This window comes from Gallinula chloropus (assembly GCF_964237585.1).
Source record: "Gallinula chloropus genome assembly, chromosome: 19".
NCBI lineage: Eukaryota > Metazoa > Chordata > Aves > Gruiformes > Rallidae > Gallinula > Gallinula chloropus.
The window spans coordinates 4,479,333-4,497,867 of NC_140104.1; positions in this window are offsets into that span (position 1 = coordinate 4,479,333).

Below are 18,535 nucleotides of genomic sequence, written 5' to 3' on the forward strand. Positions count from 1 at the left end.
CTGTGATCCCAAAGGTGGCTGATGCAGTAGGTGGGGTGGGAGCTGTTATGGGGTGGTGGTGAATGTTAGAGCCTGCAGAGAAAATGACATTTGGATGGTCAGGAAGAGCAAGGGATGTCCATGCTCCCTTCATCCCAGGCCCCATGGCAGAGCTGTGCTTTCCTGGGATGTTCTATTTTTTTTTTTAAGCTATTGGGTTGTTATCCTGTAAATGTCACTCATATATGAGTGATGTTGATGTGCAGACTAGTGAAGGACCAACGGACAAAACTGGAGTATCCACATGTGGATCGGCACAAGTGAGGATTGTCAAAGTGAGGAATGCCCCCATGGTCCAACCCACGACCTTCTTTCATTTGTTAATCTCAGGCAGTTGCTAGCCCAAAGATGTGGCTGCTTCAGTGATGAAGCACGGGTTCCCCAGAGAGGAGCTTGTGTTTGGAGAAGAGGAGTAGAGGTGCTGTGTTAACGGTCTGAAGGGAAGTCTGATGCTGAGATTGCCTTGCTGTTACTTGTCTCTTCCTCTAAGCCCTTGTTTTTGTGGATTTGCTCATGCAGCTGTAAAGTAGGAGCTACCAATGGACTCCATGGGCCAGTTTGTCCACCTGTATTTGCTCTCCAGAGCTGCAGCCCCTGGTTTAGCAAAGCTCCAAAGCTGTTCTCCTCTGTCTCCCTCTAGCACGGTGTTAAGTGTGTCCAGAGCACGTATAGTGCGACTGGGAAACCCCCAAACACAGGGTGCTGCGGACAATGCTCCCTGAGTGGAGGTGATTCAAAGGCACAGTGGCCCAGGCAAGGTCAGAGCTCCTTCCCACCATGCTCAAGAGTCTTCACCACCTTCCTCTCATAGAGCTGGAGGAAATATTTCTCCCTCCCCATTGCATAGCTGGACTTGGGTGCTGTGTGTCACCCCTGTATCCCAATTTCCCCAGCTCTGGGCTGTAGACATCCTGGCTCGTCTGTGTGGCATGGGGTGAGATGCAACCATGTTGTGCTTTGGTTGCAGAGTCTGATTCTGTGTTCCTGTGGGGATGGGAGGGGGGAGAAACCTCACATCTTATTATTCCTCCTCTTCTCCCTATGCAGGTTAATCTGTTTAGCTTTTTAACCTGCGAGCAGAAGGACTTCTCAGCCACCAACAATGGGAAGGTTTTGAGCTGGGGATGGGGGGGAGGCAGTGGAGAGGAGAGAGAGGGTGAGGGAATCGTATGGGAGGTGGGGCTGGCTGGTGAGATAAAACATCCTCCTGAATTTCTGACTGGAAAATCACGCTGATGGGGGAAGGCGAGAGGTTAAACTGAGCCAGAAAACTTTGTGTCAGCCCTTTTCTGCTTTCTCCCTTCTACAACCACCACCTCCTTTTCTCCCCCACACACACACCCCCACCCCACCAATACCGTACCCCCCTCCCCATTTGGAAAGAAGGAGGTTTTGCTGTCTTTGTATTTTAACTGTAGCAAAAAGATTAAATTGTTTACGAGCTGCAAGCCCCGGCTGCCTGGATGAGCTGGGAGAGACAAAGATAGACAGTCTAATTCTCCGGTGTACTTTGTGCTTCCGTCCCCCTGCGCTGCCACTAATTCTTTTATCTGGCCCCAACACTCCTGGCATTATGTGCATTCATAAAAAAAAAAAAGCTAAAAAAAAAAAAAGCCCTAACTGAAGCAGGCAAAATTACTGTTCTCTGCGCTTTACCTCCGATAACAATCTCTTGAATACTGATTACTTTTTTTTTTCCCCCCAACACAAAGCGACCAACACAAGTTGGTCTTTAACCCTTTATCTTTAGCAAGCAGAAAGACACGAGGAACATCTTACTCAGTTGGAGGAAAAAAAAAAAAAATAGAAAAAAAAAAATAGCATACAGAAGAATTACTGTTATCTCCTAGCCAGAAGAGGAACAGCAGAGATAAGAAAAGCCTGAAGAATTAAAAGGAACGTTGCATTTGGGGCTGTAAATTCGCGCTGAAGCTGGTTCTATTTGTCTGTCACTAGGGTTCATAATTTTTCGAGGTTGTTTTGATAGACTTATTGTGAAGGCTGCATAGAAAACTCATCAGCATTTGTTGCCTCTGAGCATTATTGTCAGTGGTAACCGCATGGTTATAGACTGGAGGAAGATAATGGTTGAAGTATAAAGGAGATAAAGGCAAAACCTCTTCTCATTAAGGGCTATCTCCACCTCTGCAGACTCTACAGTATTGAGTGACTGGCGCTAGTGCATTGGGCATAAATTATGGCAAAAAAACTAAAGGCAGCATCATTATTTCGCAAAAGTTATAATGACGTGCCACGAGCTCAAGACCTATTTACTCCAAAGGCTGAGGATAAATAGAGAGCGAGCTCACTGCGGAGTGACCGGCGCTGCCTTCCAATCGATCGTACCCCGCGCGCATCCGTCTGCGGGTCGGCTGCTCCCAAAAGCAGCCTGGCCCTCGTCTCGCTGCGGAGGGAATCGGCTCCAGCCTCTATGCCCAAAGAGCCCGCGTTGTGTCCTCCCTGATGTAGGCCAGGGGAAGGGACTCATCCTCACCTTGGATCTCAGGAACAAAACTGTCAGGTTTTGGTTGAGTTTTAACTTGTGTTTTGGAATAACACACCTGGACAGAGCTTTCCCTAGAGGGTTGGGCTGTGGCAGTGTAGTCCGTGTGACCGGAGTGGGATGGGGCAGCACCATCCTGTCCCACACAAGTGGTAGGTTCTTCCTTGGTGCTGCCACATCGCTCCCTGCCCTTTCCTTATATTTTTCCTAGATTGCTGCTTTGCAAAGGGATAAGAGTCTCCTTTCCCTTGCTCTTTCCAGGTGTAGCTCTTTTCCTTTTTCAGCCTCAGTTGCCTATGGTTTGATCTTTTTATCTTCAGTGTGGTGGGGGAAGAATTATGTTCAAATTCCAGCTGGGTCTGCAGCAGATAAAGCACACTCCTTAAGTTGTTTTTACTACATGAGCTTGTAAAAACCACCCTGTGCACCTGTAACACTGATTATCTAGAGCTTCCATGGGTACTTCTTAAATTGGAATTAGTTTCCAATGCCCCTAGGAGAAGGAGGAGGATTTTTGCACTTGGGGAAACTGAGGCCTGGGAGCTGGGTGAAGCTGTGAAGATGTGCTGGCGGTGCCTCGCTTTGCCAGAGCCTGGTCCCAAAGCCCTGCTTTAATAACTAAACCAAGTGCCTTTTTAGTGATTGTGCTGGATTAGTGGCCCCAGAGGCTCCTAATCTGCTATCCATATGGCACACACAGGGCAAGGATCTACCCGCTGATCTTCCTTTGTGTTTCAAGGCTGATTAGATGGGACAGTCCCCTGGGATCAAAACCCAGTATCATCTCCCCAGCCCCATTCATTTTAGATTTGCTACCCTGGCGCCCAGAAGGATGCAGCCACCCTTGCTGTATCTCTCCCTCTGCGCCGTGGACCACAAAGTGCTGTCGTCTGTGTGGGTCAGAGCTCACTCAGTGCCCTCATCACATGCTAAATTCATGCATGTTTTCCATCAGTGTGGTTAGGATGGTTTGGGGAGGAGGAGCAGTCGCTGGGGTGGGTGGTTGCTCAGCAGAAAACAGCTCTGGAAATGGTGCGAGGCATGGGATGCCAGGAGAGGAGCAGCAGCTCGCTGCAGGCTCTTGTAAAGTGTCTGGCTTTGGAAACTTCCCAGCAGCTCTGTAGACATTGGGGTGTCACTCCACAGCACCAACCCACGCATCTTGGGGCTCTTGTGTGAGGGTGCAGGTCTGTAGGGTTGAGGGATGAGTGAGATACCTCCCTCCTCCTGCAGGAGGGGAGGGAGGATACTGCTGCCAGCAAAGCACGTGGTACCCCTGGTATTTGTTCTTGCATTGGGTACAATCCAGCAGATGCCTAGCAGCATATTGACCCATCTATAATTCTGGAAGAAAATTGTGAGGAAATGTGAATTCTGATTTCATTTCTGTGGCTTCCCAATGAAATAGTGCCTGGTCTGCAGGGAGATAAGAGCAGCAATAAGGCTGCTGCACTTGATTTGGAGGTAGTTCTGCTGTTGCCACCAACTTATTGATAATTTTGTGTCTCACTACCCATCAAGGCAGGCTGAAGAGCTGGCTGTTGATATCTGGTCTGTGTTCCCAGCTTCAGCTTTGTCATTGGCACTGAAATGAGGTTGGGGGTTTGGTCTCCAGTTTGAAAGCCAAGTTGGGCTTGAAACAGAGGAAGTTGAGCATTGGCACTGGTTTTGGGGATGTAGTGCAGGTTGGAGTCTGGGTGGCAGTGTGGGGTGTCGTGGCTGCTGATCATGGAATTGTTGGGATGGGGCCCTGATGAGGCCAGCAGAGGCAGACAAGCAATCAGAGGAGGATTTGGGAAGCAAGGGAAGCTCAGGAATTTCCTTGCGATGCCTTTCCTGGGATGATTGGCAGCAGGAGAAGAGGAGGTTGCTCTGTAGATACAATGTTTGTGTCTCTGTCCTGAGTGGGCTTTCCAGAGTTGATGATAACCCCAGGGTTGGCTGAAGAAATGTCACTCTAAATACAGGTATCGACCTCAATGGAAATATTTTCATTTCCTAGTGTGAAATGCCAACAACGATATCTACCTGACGGCTTGCAGATTATAATATCTGTTCCTTACCAACATGGGGCCGAGCCTTCCATTCAGGCTTACAATAAACACAAACGTGGGTTGCAGTAATATTTCATTTCTGATGGCATAGCTGTGGGTTTTGATTATATAAATCAGGCTTTAGAAAAGGAATACGGCTTTGTGACGGGCTGAATAAATAAGTAAATGCAAATGTAGAAGTCCTTGCAAATAATAATAATAATAATAATAAAAAAAAACCCCACCACCGCTTTCGAATGGACATTCAGGATCAACTGGAAAACATTGCACTCTTGGTGTGAATAGGAGAAATCAGTTGGGTGCAGCGTGCAGGCGGGTTCCTGATAAACTAATGCTCCTTCACACAATTTACAATCCAACTGAATTCATTTGCATGACAAAATTGGCTCGGGTATTCATGTGTTGCAGCAAGACAAGTGTAACATTACAAAGAACAAGTAACCATGGGGAAGGTTAATGCAGACAATAAGGAAATACAATGACATGAATCGGGTTCTTCTTTTGCCAACCTTTTATCTGAAATAGAAAAATAACAAGCTCCCACCCCCCATTCCTCCTTGGGAATAAAAGAGTTGTTTTATGGGAAGGGGGAGGGGGGGAGAAAATGTGCAAAGTTGGCAAATAAAGATCTGTAATTTCCCTTTTTCTACTTCATTGATTTGAACCATGTATGTGTGTGCGAGGAAGGTGGGAGAGACGAAGGACAGGGTGGTGTTATTCCCAAGTAGGGAAGCAGGTTGGTGTGACAGCCTGATGGAGTCGATCTGTGGGTGAAGGACATGTGGCTGGTGCTGTGGTTAAATGGCCAGGGCAATCACTACCATTCAGTTGAATCCCATCCTCTTTGAAAGACTCGGAGTCAAGATTGGAGCTCTGTCAGCTCGGATGTAGCTGGATGGGAATGAGCTTCGCGGGGCTCAGGGTGCTGACTTCTCTGGAAGGGTGTCATAACGGTGCTCTGAAGGCCCTGAGCATTTTTTCTTTTGCTATTTGAGGAGATATTCAGGTACCTGTGTGGGAGTGGGCATCTTCTGAGGATCACTTTCCCATCTGTCCTCCTGGTACCTGAGAAGTCAGGTTGCGACATACTTATCTGAAAGTGTATGAGTGTTTTTCCCCCATGTGAGAGTGAGTCCACATGAGATTACTCTGCTGTTGGGCATGTGATGCTCAGTGATGATGTGGTCAGGGCTTCATAGGGGATGATGTGACAGGATTTTTCATTGCAACCTGAGAAGTGCATTACTGGGTTGTTTTTTTTTAATGTGGAGAACATGTTAATTGTTTACAGGTGTTTTCACAGAATCATAGGGGTTGGAAGGGACCTCCAGAGATCATCAGGTCCAACTCCCCTCCCAAAGCAGGGTCCCTAGGACAGGTCACACAGGTCAGCGTCCAGAAGGGTCTTGAATCTGTCCAGAGATGGAGAAAACATTTTGATGCTCAGTTTTACTTTGCAGCTTAGTGTTCTGAGGAATTTCCCTTAAGGCTCAAAGTCTAGTTTATTCCCCAAAAAGACAACTTAATCGGGTATCAAGCTATGCAGAAATCATGCGCTCAGGTATCACCTTGCTTAATGTGTGTGCTTGAAAAGCTTGGCAGCCAAGGTTGGCTGCTCCTGGTGATTCCTTGTGCAGCTACTGGCATAGTCTGGACCTGCTTCATCCATCCTGGCCTCTCATCCTTGGGCAGGACGAACCTGCTCTTCCAGGGCCTGTGCTCTATGCAGTGTCTGCACAGCCGGAAGGTCAGTGTGGGGCTGCAGGCTTGCAAAAGTCTTCCAGTTCCACCAGTCTGGAAACTTGCATCAGCCTCTCCTTCACAGGATCGGGGCTTGGTACCCACCAAAATGTGCTTGGTAGGGGGAGAGCAGAGGGTCAGCCTTGGAGGCCTTCCCCTGGCTCAGAGTCTCTGCTCCCAGGCACAACGTCACTTACCAGCGCTGTGCAAACCTCTTGCAGCAGGAGAGGCTGCGTTGAGTGCAAATTCTAATTATTCCAGCCCAGAATTGCTGGGAGAGAAGAGCTGTGCTGGTTAATTGGCTAAATGCTTAGTGCACGGGGGGGGGAAAGCTGTCCAGGAACAAGGACCACGTCACTCTCCATGAGCAGACAGCATCGCTTCCCTCATTGTTCCTGAGCTGGAGTGCTGAGCTCCCTTTCCAGCCGGGATTAGAAGCTCCGACGTAGGCGCTTGCGAAGTCCGAGGGCCCCTCTTTAGATCAGCATCGCTCAGCGCTGCAGCAGCAGGTTTGTCCCTCAATTGCATCAGCAACAAGCCCGTAACAAGTTGACAAACGACTAATTTTAATTTAATCTTTCTGTTTCCAACTTAATGATGGGAGGAAAAAAAAAAAGATCCAGGGGAAGTGCGTGCTCACCCGCATCTTCCCGTCACACCGTTCCCTCGCTGGGGGAGTTTCTGCTCAAAAATGGGTAGGAGCTCAATAAGAACCTTCCATTTCTGAATTAAATTTAACCCCGGGGTGCCACTGCTTCAGAGCCTTTGGAGGCAGAGTTGTAAATCATGGCAGCAGATTCTGCTTCTGATGAGCACTTCCCATCATGATGACATTTAAACTATTAATTAATTAGGAGAGAGCAAGATGAGAAGATTTGGAATTCTCCCCTTTGGATAATTACTGTCGAACACATTTGTTACTGTAATGAACGAACAGGATGTGACTTCAGCCGGCGCGTTCTCCCTCCGTGTGTGTCTCTTCACATTCTTGTTATTATTTTAGCCTGCCTTAAAAGGAGAGAGAGGATGAGAGGTTAGGGTTTTTTTTTTCCTTGCAACAATAAATAGAGGTCACTTGTGCATTTAGCATTTTGACAAAGGTCTAGTTGGGAAGGAGGAAGCAGATGATGAGTGTAAACATGACTTATCGGGCACACAGCGAGCCTTGGTACCTTGAATTTTTCCAGTAACAGGTGTGCTGGGTCCTCATCGTGCAAATCTCACCTGTGGCTTCCAGTTGGGCATCTTGAGCACATTCATTCTCTTCCCAACCCTGTCAAAGCTGGTGGCAACCTTCCTCTAGACTCATTTTAGAAGGAGATCCACAGTGAGGTGTGTGCAGCGGGCTCCTTGGCACGGACCGTGGTCCCCAGACATGCCACTGGTCTAGCTGAGATCCTTTCCAGAAACCTTGAAGGAAGCTGTGGATGCTGTCAGGGACTGAACCGTGACAGCCACCATCTCCTTGGGCTTGGTCTGGGCCAGGAGCTGTATGAAGCTCCCAGCACTGCCCTCATCTGCAAGCTCTCCTTCTCATCCTGTCCTGAATGATTTCAGAAATCTTCCCTGGTTTTACCTGTTTCCACAGGATTTTGTCCTCTCTAAAAGCAGAGTCAGTGCTCACTCCTGGCATCTCTGCTTCCTGCTAGCAGACATCCTTGTTTACTTCTCTGGTGTTAATATGCCCTTTCACAGATAATCAATCTTGCTCGGCAGGATCAATTAAAATGAAGTGGGGATGCTCCACGTACCTTGGTCTGGAAATTCAACTCCAGTTGTACTCCCACGTCGAACCCTACATGTGCAGAGCTCCTGGGCTGGATTATCACCATTTAACAAAAGGAATACATTCACAGGGCAGTTATTAATTACAATCCTCAATAATGGGAAAGGTTTAGGCAGAACCTTATTACTGAGGACATTGACTGTGAGAGCATCAGTGAGCGATGTCATGTAGGTGCTTGTCATCTGAACACCTTTCCACCCACAGTGCTGGGACACTATGGGATGTCTGAGTGGGTGAAGCCAGAGCCTGTGGCACTGGGGCTGCTCTTGTGAGGCTGGGCAACCCCCAGAAACTCTCTCTGCCCCAAGACAGAGTCCACTGGTGTGCTGGTGCTGTGCTTTGAATTGCTGGAGCTCACTGAGAGCTCCCTTATGCTCTGGGAGCCTGGTTTCCCTCTCTCTGTCTTTCACTGCAGTAGCTGGCCCTGGAGGATTATCCTCAGGCGAACTGATGATTTTTTTTGGCCGAGAAACATTTACATTCCTTATTTTAAGTGGAACTGTCTCTAGGTACTTCTTTTTCATCTTACTTGTTTTAACCTTCCAAAGAGAGGGTTGGGTTTTTTCCCTCCTCCTGGATATTTCCATGACCTATTGATATTTTTCTCTTTCAACATCTCCCTTCAAAATTGCTGTGGTGATTCTTTGGTGTCCTACATGAAATTAGTTTGGGCCCCCTCAAAGTTCCTGGTGTATAAATATCTACCTTGAAAGAACTGCAGTGCTTTAACCTGAATACGTGCTGCCTGTGACCTCCAAGGGGTCTGACCTTTGGGGCCGCTCTCGCCACTGCAGGGCTCCATTCAGCAACCAGGGAAATAAGGATGGGGATGACTTAAATCCTTAAATTCTTATGTTATTATTTTTAATTTACCAAACTTTCTTTAATTGCTGCTGCTGTTCTAGACCAGAGAGTTTGAGCCTGGCCACGAGGTCTGGCTGTGCATCGTGCGAGATTGTGCTTGGGGAGGGTTATTTCCTGGTGCCCTTGACTTGACAATGGCAAACCTTTGGGGGGGTGTAGGGCTGCTAGTTGAGCCCACATCACTGAATATCTTGTGGTCAGATGGGTGCAGTTGCCTGTGTTTTATATAAAGTAAAGCCCTTGTGTGTATGAGAGCACACGTGGTGTTGTGGGCTATGGCAGCGCTTTGCTCGTGGTTGGTATAGGTCTACTGTGATGGGATGCAAGTGGGTCCACTGAGCCTGTTCCTGTGGGATTTCGCTCCTGCCTGCTCTCATGGGATCTCAGAGTCAGTAATCATCACTCCTGCAGCCCAGGGAAGGTGCTGGACACTATGGGGTCCCTGCTGCTTCCCAGTTTCAGCTGGGTGGTAAAGGCGTATTAAAACTTGACCCTGTGCCAGGGAAGTGGAACCCAGTGTTTGGGTGCTGGAGGGTGGGTTTTCAGAGGAATGGGGCTGCTTTAATGTCTACAGTCATCCTCAGTAGAGAGAAAATGTCTTAGAAATTGCTATGAGGGACAAGACAATGTACAGCTGCTTCCCGACAGCTAAAGGTGTGGGTTTTAATGCGAAGCATCATTGCTGCCATAAGAGCAGTTTCCTTTCTTTGTCAGGACTTGTGTCACTTGGGACACAGAGCTTGTCGTGGGCAAGCTGTAGAGCTGCTACTGGAAAAAATAGAGATGCTCATTTCTTTTCTGGAAAGTCAGACACTTTTCCCAGTGGGCAAAGAAGGGAATGTAACGTACTCTGTCTGGAGAACAGTGGCGAAATTCACAGACTGGTTTGGTGGGTTTGTTCTGTGTTTGGGGTTTTTTTTTAAATTTTATTTTGTTGTGGGTTTGTTTTTTTTCCCTTAATGATCCAGAGTGAAAGACTCTAGCTTTGCTCTTATTTCTGGAAAATGCAAACAAAACCACACCAAGCCCTTAAATGACATTATTTGTTTATTTTTCCTCCCAAGTAGAGCTCATAAATTATTTTGTGGCTCTGCTCCCACATCCCTCTGTTGCTCGGAGTGGTTTAGGACAGGAAGAGCAGCTGGGGGTGCCACCTGGGCACACCTGGGGGTGAGCAGGGTTTGTCAACAGGCTTTTGGGACCTGAGCATCCCAATTCTGCTCCCAGATGTGTTGTGTAACCGAAGGAGTTTAATTACACACCTCTCCCTCTGCCTGCACCCACACAAGAGACAGGGACCCAAAATCAAACAGACATGCTCAGACACACACCCCTACGGGGAAAGGAATACTGGAGGAAAGGTCATCAGAAGGTGGGATTTATTTTATTTAACCATAAGCACCTTTTCCCTTTGGATTTTAAGTTCCAGTGATGTATTATTATTTTTTAAAACATTTATAATTGACTTGCCAGAAAAAATTGGGCTGTGTGCGGAAAGGGCTAAAAAAAAACCAAACCCCTCCATGTCTAAATGGATGGGTATTGGAGGGGTGTGGTGGAATTAATTTGTTTTTTGGTATCAGCAAAGATGATACCAGAAACCTTTGGAGACAGATAAACGCTTCAGAAAACAGTCAGCCAGCGACAATCGTCTTTCTGGAGATTCTAGATACTCGGCGCTTCAAAGCAGAACCTGTGTTTTGGAATATTCATCCTCTGATATTCAAACACCCAACTTTGTTCTCCTAATTATTTCTTCTTATAATTATTATTCTTTTGATGTTGTATCAGACGGGTGCCGTAAGGGTCTTAAAAAGGGCAAAATAATTATTTCCTTTCTATCCTACCGCCCGTGTGATGCGGAGGCTTTTGGTGGAGGAGGAGGAGGGAGGAATTTTTTTGACAAATCCAAAGGGGGAAGCTTGGCAACATGGTACAGTTGAGTGTAACCATAAATAAAACCCTGTGTGAATTCCCCCTTGGAGACACTACAGATCTATTGAACAGGGCACCCTCTCTATAAAAATTGTTCTTGAGAGGTAATAGCAAGCTATACATTATGAAAAAATATAGCGCGGGGATTTGCTGTACTTGGAGCAAAACTATGAGAAAAATGGTGGGAGGTAATAAGGGATTGTCGTTCCATCCCATTAGAAACGTGTTTTATTCCAGACACCCAGATTTTATCTTCCCCCTGCACCTGAATTAGAAATGAAACTGCCAACTTTCCAGGATGTGCAAGAATCCCCACAGTAATGTGTTTTCTTTCTTTTTTTTTTTTTTTTTCCCCTCCTCCTTCTTTTATTCCCCCCCCTCCTCCCTTCTTTTCTTTTTGGGAAGCTAATTAGGGCCAACATAGATAAAACACACTGTGTGTTATGAGCCTGTAAATAACAGAAAAGGGTTTCCTTAGGAAATTAGCACTAGGACATACAGGAAGCTGTGAAATCAAACGCTGTGAATATATACTGTATTTTCTACATAGATTAAAATAATAATAAAAAACCTCTCTAAAACCCCAGTCATATACAGAAGGGAATCCTCTAGGATTTGACTGGCACAATCCTGTAAAAGAAGAAGTTCAGTAAAAAAAAATCCACTCATTTCTAAAGAAATTTCCCAGATTAGATTTGTAAATCAAAAACCAATATATAACATGCAAGAATTGATCTGTTTTATATTCCTCAGTTACATTTTTGTGAAGCACATTTAGAAGATTTAGAACGTATTTGCGCCTGCTGGTTGAGCCATTATATGCTTGAGTTCATACATCTATTTGTGAGGCTATAAAACAGGCATCGACTACCCATGTAAATTGTGTTCTCCACAATAAATTATATGCATACTTGCAAAAATACATAACTGCTGTTGGTTGGCTTACGTAGACTGAATACTAATGATGTTTAAAGTTGTATTGTCCCTCTTCTCGGGCCTAATTTAGCCTCTACATCAAAAATTATGTAGGAAAAAACACTTTATCCTCTCACTGAGAAATAAAATGGCACTTACGGGCATCCACATATCTTTCTTTTATGAAACACCACCATTTTCATACTAATTTTAGCTGCATAGGGTTCATGGAAAAGTCTGGCTCACGCGAGCCTCTTAGGAGGCTTCGGTGCGTAGATGCACGGCTACGCTAACCCTCTCTTTTTGAGGGGTTTATAGAAAGGAGTTGGGGTTTGTGTGTGATCCCCCCTCACAGACAGGCTAATCCTGTATTGTACTCAGAGTATTTTTAATTCCTAAAGTTCAGAGAGGTTTGGTTTTGGGTGTTTTTTAATCGTACCCCGGGGTTTAGTGCTGTACTGCGAAATCCTCCAACTAACCGCCAGCCCGGCGACGCGGAGCACAAACATCATGTGTCTTCCGCTCCCCTCTACCTGCTCCCCGCCAAAGCACGGCTGGGTTAATTAGTTTTGCTTGTATTTCAGTTGCCTTAAGAGCTGTGAAAGGTGCCTCCCCTCACAAAGGAGCCGGGGCTGACCACAACTTGGCCATTTTGGGTCCTTTATTCCAGAGCATGAGGTCGTGCAGCCCACGTGCCTCTTTGGTCACCGCGTGCGTGTTGATAGAACAACACCCTCAGTACAGAAGGGACTGAAGGCACTGTGTAGCCTTCACATGTGTTCTTCCTCCCATCTCACTCTTTGCTTCCCCTTCCTCTCACACCACCATTTCCCTACGTCCTTCCTGGTCTCTGCCATTAACCTGCTTTATTTATTGCTTCCACTGTTTCTTCTTTCCTTGTCTCTTTGCACAGGTCTCTCCCCTCTCCAGGTTCTGCTTCCCATGGTGCATTTTCTCTGTTTTTCCGTTTATTCCCTGATTTCTCCATCCCCTTACCTGTTACAGTCATTCCTCCAGCTACAAATTACAGGTCAGCTCCTGCACCCCATTTCTCAGCGTGCAATGGATCACTTTGGGGTGACCAGGTACCCCCATCTGCATTTGCTTGTGGGAGGGGAGAATTTCCCCATCCCTCTCTTTCCCTTCCCGGGCTGTGCAGGGAATATGGAAGCTGTCACACACTTTCTCTCCTGCCCAATGATGTGTAGGAGAATAATATATCCCTTTTATTGGGCTCACAACTGGGCAGAGGAATGAGAGAAGCAAACTGCCTCCTTTTCCCTCACCCTGAATATCCTGATTGCCTTTTTACTCCATCGTAGGTGATCACCACTGTCCTTGCTGTGATTTTTGTGGAGCCCTCCCTCAAGGCTTAGGCTGCATCTCTGGGGTTAAAGCCCGCACAGATGCTGACAGCAAAGGCAGGGCTGCGCCAAGATCTTCTTCTGGGCTCAGAAACACAGTGGTCCTGCTTTTCCAGCCTGACCTCAACCACTCTTGTGCAGAAACTGAGGTGGGGTGCCATGCCTGATACTAGCTGGGGCCAAAAAACAGGTGGCAGGGTTTGCTTTTTCCAGGGCCGTGAGCTGGAGAGAGGGGATCAAGGGATGGGGATGAAGTTGCCATTTCTCAGCACCAGAGAGGATGTGAGTTTACACAGGAAGTACAGAGTGTGGCTGTTCACTGGTCCCATTTCTGGGTTTCCATACCCAAAGCCAGCAGACAGACCCCAGCTCACCTGTGAACAGCAGCTTGGGTGTCCTATGATGGGCTGTGGTGCACGTGGGGCTTCATGTGTGGATGCTACACCTCTGTGTAATTTCCCATGTTGGTTTGCTTTGTGTGGGATCAGATTTTCCACTTTTGGAGAAAAAAGATGGTCCTGGAGGGGCTCTGCAGTGGGGCAGACAGCAGGGGAGCTGGTGCAGCTCAGGGGCAGGAGCGGCTTTCGGGAGGCAGGCTGTCTGATCAGTGCACCCAATTTGAGTCCCACACCCAATTTGCTCACCAATTAGCAGAAGGGTAGACAAAGAAATGTAGTCCATGTTCATACCCCATACTGCTGCCTTATCTAATCCATCATCCTGGAAATCCTTGTGGCAAAGCCTCAGCATAGTTGGGGTCTCACCTGGGGAAGGGTGGCAGACTCCTCTCCAAAGGAGCACCCTCTCTTGGCAGCAGGACTGGCTGCTTGTGCACAGCACCAGAAAAGTCTCTAGTGCTGGAAATCACACCAGGATGGGGAGGTGATGGGTGCCACATAGTCCCTGACGTTCACCCTTGGGCAGAGCAAAGCACCCTGAGGCTGGGTCTCACTGCAGCCCCTTGGACGAGCGTGTTGCTTTAATGCCACCTTTAATAGTCACAGTGGCTGACAAAGTAACCTAGATACAATTTTCCTTTGTGTCAGTTCTAGCCACTAAAATTAGTACTAAGAGACAGAGAAAGCTCAGTGGAGTTTTCCCAGTTTATCCTGCGGCTAATCTTTTTATATCTCTTTTTTTTTTCTTCTTTTTTTTCCCTTTCCCTCCTTTAAAATCAGGGGGAGGGGAAGCTCTTCCATTCTCTGCAGCTGGCATGTCTAAACCACTAACATATGTGCTCCTTATCCAACATACAGTAGCTTAGGACTTTTCAAAAACACCGAACCCCTGAATCCAATAAAATTGCAAATTTCACTGTATTTCACAATATCCTAAATAAACATGAACAGCGTGCATTTCTCTTTCTGGCATCAAATATTAATCTGTCCGTGGTCGGAAATGTGCTTTCCATCTTGTGTGCGCTCACATTGGGTAAACACTTGGGAGATTGCTATTCCAGACCTTTCATTCTCTCCTAGAGTCAAGAGCATGACAAATTTTTCTCCTAATTACACCTGCCACTGTTTGCCTTCTAATACTGTAAATCCTCCATCACATAGTTTTTCAGATTCAGGATTAGGTTCCTTTTCTGTCATACAAATGATTGGAGGCGCAATATGCAGTTAGCGATGCACATTATGAATGTTTAGGATGGGTTGGGTTTTGGTTGTGGATTTGGGGGGTGTGATGTTGGGTGGGTTTTTTTAAATGAGGTACCTGTGTGAATGGAACGAAATCCACGTTTAACTTGTGATGTTGAACTGAGACCTCTGGGCTCGTTTTTCTGGCTGTTTTGAGCTGGTAGAGCCCTCTCCCTCTGGAAGCATGTCCAGGTGCTTGTGTCTGCTGTTTAGTTTGGTTGGATTTGTCTTTGCTACTGGAAACTACATCATCTCATATCTTCTTGTGTGTCTCAGTGTTTGTGGGAAAGCACAGAGCTGGGCTGCTGGCAGCATCCTTCTCTCTAGGGACTTTGTGCCACCGAGATACTCTAGCACCGGGACAAGAATGTGGTCCCTGAGTGTGGGCAGGGGGGGTGCTTGTTTTGGGGCATTGTTGGGGGCCTTCCCAACTCCCTGCCCTTGGTTGTGACACGCAGATGTCGTTGCATCCTCATCCACTGGTACAGCCCGCCCCATCCACTCCTCCTGCCTTGGTTGTTCAGTATAGGCACCTCATGTCTTTCTGTCTGGGGTGGACAAAACACAGTGAAACTTTTGTGTTGCTCAGGGCCCTCTTGTTCTACTGAGCATTAAATAACACCAGGTTTCCCCTCCTGTGGTCTGCAGGATGGAGGAGGTTGGATGCACGGATGTAGGAATGCTGGTACCTCACTTCTGTGGTCATCCTGTAAAGAGGTTCTGGGGATGGCAGATGGCCCCGACTTCCTCAGTGCTCCTGGGTACAGCCAGGCCTTCATGGGCAATGTCCCAGAGGCATGTGGACTCCAGTGCAATGTTTCTGGAGGTTGTGCTGCGCTCTGTTCATTTTGCTTGTGTTTGAAAGTCAAAATAGTTAAGAGCAGCCAATGACAACATCCAAAAGCAAGCCAGGAATGGGTGGCATACCAAGAACCATGGGCTGCCCTTCTGCAAGGTTGCCGGTGAGCAATGGAGGCAGTAGGCTCTGCTGGTTTTCTCCTGCTCTGCCTTTATGGTGCAGTGGAATTCTGTTGGGCAAAGCGACCAATTTGCTTTGTGGGTACAAATCCTCCGTTAGGGAGTTACAGTGGGTGGGGACAGAGAAATCGGGCCAGCTCAGAGCTCATCAAGAGTTAATAGACAAATGATGAGCCAACAGACAAAAGAGTATGTGCAATATGGGTGAGGGACACACAGCAATGAAGAGCATCACCGGAGATATCCACGTCCTTGTGTGTGTGTTTTAATTGGCCGTGAAAACCAGCAACGCGACACACACACAGCAGGATGTGGGCAATGTGCATCGCTCCTACCCCTCAAGCAAAGGGCACGAGTGACGTGCATCATTCCTACCCCTTGAGCAAAAGGGCACGAGTGTTTTAGCACCGACCACCCCGGCAGCGGGTGTGCAGCGGGGTGGGAGCAGAGGCGCTCGTGCTATTTTTGCTGCGCCGCTTTGCAGCGCGTGCGGGGGGAGGCTTGCTGTGCCAGGGCTCGGCAGCTCGAGCACTAGGAATAAATAGAGGACTTGAGCCTGGAGAGATGGAGTGAAACAATTTATTTGATTACTAGGTAAATAAATAAGCTGAGCTCCTTGCGGGTAGATGCGTCCGTGGTCTCTGTTTCTCTGTTTGCCTCTCGGCACTTTTTTAGCCAGCTGCCAAGGAGACAATAATTCCTTCCCTCCTAGCAGACTTCACAAAGTTCTGTGGGTTTCTTTTTATTGGAAACCTGGGCAGAAGGGAGGAATTTGGCTGATTAGAAAAGAGTCTTGATTTTTAAAATGAAAGTTTAAAAACTGCCCTTTGCCCCGATCTATTTCGCTACGAGACTTTGAGTACTTTGGATTCCTTTTTTGATTTGAAAAGCTGGAAGATTGGCTGAATTAATGTTTTCTTGTGCAGTTTTCACTGTGGTTAAAAGGATGTAGCTTGTAGGAAAAGTGTTTTGTTTATTGGTTACATAAAACCTGATCTATCTTCTCCTGCGCTGCATGCCTTTGGGACAACCTCTTGAAGGTATCCTACAGAATGAGTTCCACCAGCTTGGGAGGGACACCCATGATAGACATGGTGATGTAGGTGTAGCAGATGCTACTACACCCCAGAACAAGTGTGAAAATACGACTTTTGAGGCAGAAAGACAAACCTGCCTTAAGAGCACAATCCCACCCTTGGTTTTCTAATGCCACATGACCACAAAGGGGACCACTCGCCATCCTCTGCCAGCTCTGTTTTCATTTGATTCTCCTTCTGCTCCACTGGGTGAACACCATTTACTCAGAAGGGGTTGCTGTCATCTGGCAGGTGGGCAAAAGTGCAGCGAAGTTCCTGTTTATGGAGAAGATGTGGCTGAGGTTTGGGCAGGGCTTGCTGTGGCTCTTAGATGGAGTGGTCTTGACAGGCTGCTGGGCTGCAAGAGACAACAAGGAGATGGGTTTGTGGCTTGGTGTGGCTCGGGCTTATCCCACGCAAAGACTCTGGGGCTATGGGGTTTGTCAGTGTTTTGGTCTGGATTGTCCATCGGTAGCAGGGCTGTGTGTCCTGACTGAAGCTTTCATTCGTCAGTGGGCTGGCAGGGAGTTAAACAACTGGATTGTCTCTTTGGTCAAGTTCTCTTTCACAGTGAGAGGTTTGGGGATGTTTTAGCTGACAGTAAACAATTCCCTTTGCTTTTGCAGTCTACACATGAAAAATTCCAATTTTAAACTAATCTTGTGTTCAAATACCATCTTAAAATCCAAGCCCCTTCAAAAGGGGGACTTGAGCTGCTCATTTCTCTCCTGGATGAAGGCTCCAAGGGCCAATTTTGGTCCCAGTGTGGGTCCCAGGGCAGGTCAATCCTATTGTAAAGACAACACAACTGCCACCGTAGCGCCCCAACCAGCCACCATAATGATGGAGAAGTGCCCGTGCTATTGCAAAATCCATTCCGTTCAGCTCTGGATTCCCTCCAATTCCTCAGAAAGAAGCAAACAGCAGCCACTGCCACCAAAATCCTATTTGTGCGTGATTGCCATCCCAATACCATTTCCAGGGGTGACAGGCATATCGGAAAAGGCTGGACAGAGGCCATCCTGGGCACTGGCTGCATCCCTGGCTGCAGTGATTTACGGTGGCTGGCTGCTGCGGGGATGGTTTGTGACTGTGACCTGGTTGTGACCCCGGCAGATATCAAGGCAACATTTCGGTGAAACACAAACAAAAGGTTAAATGCTCCGGTTCTCAGCTTAGACAGAGCCAATCATTCTGAAGAGGCCGTGTGTGTGTGTCCCCTTTAATTGGTTCTTTATTTCATGTTATATTTCTTTCCCTCCCTTGCATGTGTTGCTCTCTCTCTTGCACTTGTACACGCAAACTCACCCACTCTTTAAAACATCTTAATAGCAGCCACTTTAAAACTATGCAGCAGCTATTTTCCAGCCCTCTTTACAACCGGCTGGATAACATCTCCATCACATGTAGCAAGTTTAATGAGTTAAATCTCTCAAGGGTTTTCAGCCTTTGCTTCCAGGGCTGCAAATGCGGTTGCCCTATTTTTTCTGGGGGTGGATAACGCTGTGGCTGGCAGAGGGCTCTGGCTTTGGCAGCTCTCGCCCCGGTCCCAGCGTGGGTATCCCTCCCTTGCAGTCTGCTAACTCCGCTCTTGAAACAACGAATGAGTCAGAGACAATATGTTGCAGATCAGCGGCGAAG